Source organism: Panthera uncia, chromosome B4, assembly GCF_023721935.1.
Source record: "Panthera uncia isolate 11264 chromosome B4, Puncia_PCG_1.0, whole genome shotgun sequence".
Classification (NCBI taxonomy): domain Eukaryota; kingdom Metazoa; phylum Chordata; class Mammalia; order Carnivora; family Felidae; genus Panthera; species Panthera uncia.
The window spans coordinates 73,322,810-73,329,818 of record NC_064809.1 but is presented as its reverse complement, the minus strand read 5'-3'; the positions used below and the strand labels follow the sequence as shown (position 1 = coordinate 73,329,818).

The following is a 7,009-nucleotide window of genomic DNA, read 5'->3' as shown; positions in this document are numbered from 1 at the left end:
AGTAGTATCAAAAGAAATATAGATAGATACAAAAATTTAATTCCTGGCCTATAAGTAAAATATTTTAAAAGCAGTATAAATAATATAGGTTACATTGGAAAGAGAGACATTTGCATACGTTGCTGGCATCACAATAGTGGTAAAATACTTGGCAAAATAATCTGTTGAAACATGTCACAAGGCTTAACAAACATCATACACATTTGATCTAATAATTTCCAAGCATCAAAATAATTATAACAAAAATATATTTATGAGATATTTAATGCATTGCTATTTTTAGAACTGAAATGTCACCTGAACTGTACTGTAAAATATATGAAAGATAAATTATAATAGTGAAATAATAAACTATTTTCCATGATGAGAAAATGCCAAGCACACTTTGGAATATAAACATAATAGATTATTAAAATAATTAAAACTAATATTAGTTATATTAACATAAAAGTCACTTACAATATAATTTAAGTAAAAAGCTGTATATATAGTGATACATGTTGTATGAATTTTATTAGGTATAAAGATGTAAACATAATATAAAACATGTCAGTGGGAATTATCCTCTTGGACTGGAGTTGGTTATAGGGCTCACAGTGAAACAGATGCTAAGTTTCCTCTTTTAAAATGAACTGCCAACAATGACCAAATCCTTTTCTCCTTGGCTTTCTAACAGGTAATAGTGATGAGGGAGCATCGGGTGAGCTGAGAACATAGTACAGGCTAACAGCACCCCCAACCCTACCCCTTATGGAATATGTGTGATATTCCTGGACACTCCTGGCTACCCAAGAACAGAGGAAAGGGGTTTAAGTGCTTGCCATGGTAATGTGGGAAACAAAGGCAAATGAAAAAGTAATTCCCTTGCTGCTTACAGGCCATTGACAAGTCCTTGAAACAGGCAGAGTGACCTTCCTCTAGAAGTTCAGCTGCTTCCATGAGGACACTTTGCTAGGAGCAAAAGGGAATCTGGGCTGACCATTATCCTGACCCCTCAGGATCCTGTAAGTCTACTTTAACATATAAAAACTTCCATTATCTCAACTCTCCCAAGATATATGCTGGCAATCATACTCCAGGTTTATGGCCACCTGATATATATCTGAAGGGTCTCATGATGAAGGTTTTACTAAACGGTAATAAATGGCATTTTCTTAACACAACTAGCTCCTCAAGGTCATGGAAACCTTGCTTCCAAAATTCCTTAGAGACTTACTCTATCCCTAACCCCCTCCCAACCTAAGGGTATATAATGAGTTACCCATCACAACCCCCATGCAGCTCTTTCTGCCCATGGGTCCTGTCCCCATGCTTTAATAAAATCACCTTTTTGCACCAAAGCCATCTTCAAGAATTCTTGCTTGGCCAGCAGCTCCAAACCTCCCACCATCACTGCAAGACTTCACCAATAGAATACATCTGCTGCTACTACTCCAACACACGTTGAACAATACATAAAAGAAATTCTGGTGTTTTAGAGAGGATGAGGGAATCTTGACGTCTTTGTCTCATATTATAATCTATAGGGGATTATAATATGTTTGATGGACAATCATTTCTTCCTCTTCTTGCCGGTGAGAGATGGGTAGACTCCTTTCCTAGAAATCACATAAAGAAAGCACCAAGGAAATTATGTATAAATGTAGGAATTCATGAAAGAAGAGAAGACTGACCTATCATTTCTCTGTATGAAAACTTTTGATAACTTAAGGAATTCAGTTTCTTTCAAATCAGAAAATATTGGTTCACATTAATACAAATTATATGATGTAGTAACAAAACCTTTTGTTTTGAATATAGCAAGAAATTAACTGAAAAGGAAGAGTAAATGCTTTATAGTATCCATTATAGACTGTCACCTTTGCTGTCCATAGAACAATACCTCAGTATCCACAAGTGAATATATTTTTTTAACATTTATTTATTTTTGAGACAGGGAGAGAGAGCATGAACAGGGGAGGGTCAGAGAAAGAGGGAGACATAGAATCTGAAACAGGCTCCAGGCTCTAAGCTGTCAGCACAGAGCCCGATGCAGGGCTTGAACCCACGGACTGTGAGATCATGACCTGAGCCGAAGTCGGCCACTTTACCGACTGAGCCACCCAGGCGCCCCTCCACAAGTGAATATTAAGCAGATGTCAGGACACCTGGGTGGCTCAGTCAGGTGAGTGTCCAACTTCAGCTCAGGTCATGATCTCATGGTTTGTGAGTTCGAGCCTCGCATGGGGCTCTGTGCTCACAGCTTGGAGCCTGGAGCATGCTTTGGATTCTGTTTCCCTCCCTCTCTATGCCTCCCCCTCTCACACACTCTCTCTCTCAAAAATAAAACACTAAAAAAAATTTAAGCAGGTGTTAAATTGATCTACTATTTCTTGTAGCATAATTCATGTGAATATGAATAAAAGTAGCACAAAACAGAGCAACAATTTTTAAAATTATATACGTGATGAATCTTCTGTTAAGAATGGCCTACTGATAAGCATTTACAATTATGATTTAAATATGAAATGCCTTTGAATCAATGGACTAATAATCGCTCAAATTCTCCAAAGCCAAGAGAAAAACATCCCAAAATACTAAAGGGTCTCAAATATTTCTCTCTCACAAGAAATTTGGAAATATTTTGATGATAGAATCTCAATGAATTGTTACTATAGAAATGTATCATTAGGATAAAGGACATTTAGGAAAATTCATCTTCAGTGAATTGTCATTGGTTAGGTGGGCACCTAAGGAAATGCAAGATTCCTGCCGGGAGCAAAAATGTTGCTCTGAGCACTTAGATGTGAGCAGGCATCAAGGAAAGTAAGGATCTGCAAAGGAAAGGTAGAAGCCACCAAATATGTCCAATTTGCAAATCTACTCAGCACTTAACCTCTGTCTGCTTGTTTTGGAAATAGGATTGCATTGCTCTGGTACTTCCGTTTTTCCTGTCACTGTCTCTTTCCCTGAGGCTGTGGGCACTACTTAAACCCAGGAAATGGTTAGCTGGTTTGCAAAGTTACTCTAGGAGGGCAATTTTCCACAGACCTATTCCCACCTTAAGCTTTCTATAAAAACAAATGTTTGGGAAGTCTTCAGCCCCATTATGGTAACTCACTCATTTCTCTTCCTGCAACTTTAACCAGAATTCATTACCCAGTGGCCCTGTGAACTTGTTATGACTGTTCTCATTCAAAGATTCAGGCAATTTTCCATTTAGGAAAACCATGGCTTTCAAACTCCACTGCAAATGATGATAGTTAATTTACATCACTCATCTTAATATATATGAAAATAAATGAGAAATATCGATGAACATGTTATAAGCAAAATTTTATAGTGTTACATGAATATTTAATCAATTATTTTTTTTTTGCTTTCAAGTAGGACTGACCTAAATGATCCACCATATAATAGGTCTTTGTTTTTTTTCTTAATCCTTTCTGATTAATTTTGCCAAACTGGACATCATGAACTGTCAGGAAGTACCCCTTAATGTCAACTCACTCGATGTTTTGCCACATATTTTTATTATAATTACCCATAATCCTCTCTCTTTATTCTGCCACTGGAAACATTATAAATACTTCCCCAGTGTTCTCTGCAGAGCATCCTTCACCTCCTTATTTTTTGGTCTGCAGATGAGAGGATTCAGCATGGGAGTGATCACACCATACTGCAGAGATCAGATCCAGAGTGGGGGGTGGATTCTGAAGTTGGAATGAAATAATGAAGAAGGCCCGAGCCATAGAACAAGATTATTGTGGTAAGGTGGAGGAGCAGGTGGAAAAAGCTTTGCTTCTGCCAGAGGTGGAGGTGATGCTCAGGATGGTGGAGATAATGTGGGCGTAAGAGATGAAGATTGACAGGGAAGTTACAAGGCCATATGGGAGGAAAGAGCAGAATATGACAAAGAGGTTTGTAGAAACATCTGAGTAAGAGAGAAGGAAGAGAGAGGGCAGCTCACAGCTGTAGTGTGGGCTGGTATGGTTATCACAGAAGTCCATTTTCATTGCCAAAGGGACATTAATGAGTGTGTCCAGAATGCCCAGGTTCCATGAACCCTACACTAGCTGCAAATACCACTGTTTACTCATCACCTGGCCATTGAGCAGTGGGTGGTAGATGGCAGCATAGTGGTCATAAGCCATCTCTGAGAGTAGGCAGACTTCAGTCCCTGCCATGATAGATACAAAGAAGACCTGAGCCAGGCAGCCCTCTTCTGAGATGGTTTTCTTCTTAGAAAGGAGATGGTTTTCTTCTTAGAAAGGAGGTTTTCCAACATCTTGGGCACAGTGACAAGGGAAACAGAGGTCTGAGAAAGAGAGGAAACTTAGGAAGAAGTACATGAGGCTGTGGAGGTAAGAATCAGCCTTGGTCACCAGCATCATCGTCAGATTCCCTACTAGGGTCAGGAGATAAATCACCAAGAAAAGCACAAAGAGCAGAGTCTGAATGTGGGGGTCAGCAGATAGTTCAAGCAGGATAAACTCTGTGATGGTGGTGTGGTTCCCCAAGGCCATTTAAAAAGGATGGCCCCTAAATATGATTATGAAAAGCATGGCAATGAAGTTTCTATTTTCCTCCAACCAATTTTCATATTGCTTTGATTCTCTTGTAATATCACAAACATTCAGAAAATATGTCTTAACTTCCATCATGGGCCAAGTTTTGTGTCAGTCACATGGAACATAAAGAATAAGATTTGATGCCTACATTTAAAAATGTCATAGTTGAGGGGCGCCTGGGTGGCTCAGTTGCTTGAGCATCCAACTTCGGCTCAGGTCATGATCTCACAGCTTGTGAGTTCAAGCCCCACGTCAGGCTCTGTGCTGACAGCTTGGAGCCCGGAGCCTGCTTTGGATTCTGTGCCTCCCTCTCTCTCTGCCCTAACCTACTCACATTCTGTCTCTGTCTCTCTCAAAAATAAACAAACATTTAAAAAAATGTCATAGTTTAAAGAAGAATACAAAATAAAGACAAGCAATTAAATCAGAATATGAGTAACTGAAATGGGAACTTTAAGTTTGATCAAGAGAGCAGTCATTAATGTCATCTAATTTAAGGTAAAGGAAGAAAAATTTAAGGATAAGTATGATTTCTCTAGGAAGTCATGGAAAGGAAGGACATTTAACTGGAAGATCAGGATTGAGAAGTAAAAAGGCATATTTAGTAAAACGTGAGCATTTCTTAATAGTTAAGAGTTTAGAATATGGGTAGATAATAATGCAGTGACTAAGGATGTAGGGTCCTGTGTCAGACTAAAATCAAATCCCGGCTCCACATTGTGCATGTTACATAACTGTCCTTGTCTTCTGTTTCCTTGCTGAAAATTAGGATAACAATATACCTCTGTTAGAGTTGTTAGGAGAATTAAATGTGATAACATATGTTAAGTGCATTTTAAAAACCTGTACACTATTTCTTTTTTTTTTTTAATTTTTTTTTAACGTTTATTTATTTTTGAGACAGAGAGAGACAGAGCATGAACGGGGGAGGGGCAGAGAGAGAGGGAGACACAGAATCGGAAGCAGGCTCCAGGCTCTGAGCCATCAGCCCAGAGCCCAACGTGGGGCTCGAACTCACGGACCGTGAGATCGTGACCTGAGCTGAAGTCGGACGCTTAACCGACTGCCTGTACACTATTTCTTAATGTACTGTCATCGTTATTTGAGATTACAATTGTGGCCTAAAACAAATAATATCCTCATGCAGAATTATCCCCTATCAGAGTTAAAGTTATTTTTGCCACTACTGCTCCTGTTCCTTACTGAAAGGAGTATAATAAAGTTATTTTGAAATCACTAAAGATAGATACTCTCCTTTTTCCATCTCCCACCTGAAAGAGTTTGGGATTTGGAATCACATTGAAATGTTAAAGGGTTAAAGACCTTAAAGTTACTGAGGGCAATGTTACTCAGAACAAAAAAGCAGCCAGACTTGAGAGATGCCAAAGGAGAGAGAAGGTGAACTTGTGGCCCCACAAAGAAATCACTTTCTGGGATGGATGTGTGCTCCACGAACAGCCAGACCTCCAGGCAAATAAGGAAGAGGTCATATAAAGGAGTACCTTGCCATTGTCCATGGCATAGATCACTCACTCAGACAAGGCAGAAAAGAGGTAAAGTAGGGACAGAATTTCAGGAGCCCATGATCCTAGAACTCTGAGAGCTTGGCAGGACTTCTAAATTATTCTGGAATTACCACAAGAAGAGATTCTTCCTAAATAACTTTCCTCTGTCCATTTTAAGAAGGCTTCTTAAAGAGGGGAATAGAGCATTCAGTCATGCACATATTTAGATTTATCCTTTGACATTCATCCTGAGACACTTCCCAATACTTTAGTACCAACACCTTTCACTGTACCTTGACTTTGCCCAAACACTCAGGTTTGGTTTACAAAAATACTCTGCCTGTTTGAACATTGGATGTTATCCATCAGTTCTAGCATTGGTCAGATGTGTTAGAATTGGATCTTTGGGTCACTCGTAGGACTTATACAGTGGCTGAGTGTATTTCCTCTTCCTGCCATTCCTTTGTTGCCCTGTTCCCAATAAGTTCAAAACCTGACCAAGGTTAACTTTGAATGCTTACTTTTCAACTGATCAGCCATCAACACATCCCTGTTCCATTTCCAATACCCAAATGCATGTTACCTGTACATCTTCTTCAACAGACGGTCTACTCCCTGATATGGCTATAGGGCTTGTGTTTGATTCAACTTTTAAGAATGAAAAATGATTGGGAGAAGGCACTTTTTTTAATACCTGGTTTTATGACTGAGGTTATAAAATTCTACTGATAATATATTTTTTTCATATTCTTCACTATTAGAGTGAAATAGCTACAGGGAATTTTTTTCTTTCGAATTGTCTGAAACACAATTCACAAAATCACCCTGCCACCTCTTCATTTGTTCCTCTGTTTTCCAAAAACCTTGTCTCAGCCATATATAGAATACTTTGGTCCAAGTAATCCTCAAAGCTGCTTAGTTTAGGTACCTTGAGGGTTGACTACCAGGCAACAG

The 7,009-nt window shown here is 38.9% G+C and overlaps 1 pseudogene; it reads right to left on the bottom strand.

The window, feature by feature from the left end:
• Positions 1–3,559: 3,559 nt before the first annotated feature.
• On the bottom strand, positions 3,560–4,505 carry LOC125920205 (olfactory receptor 8S1-like; annotated as a pseudogene).
• Between the last annotated feature and the right edge of the window lie 2,504 nt (positions 4,506–7,009).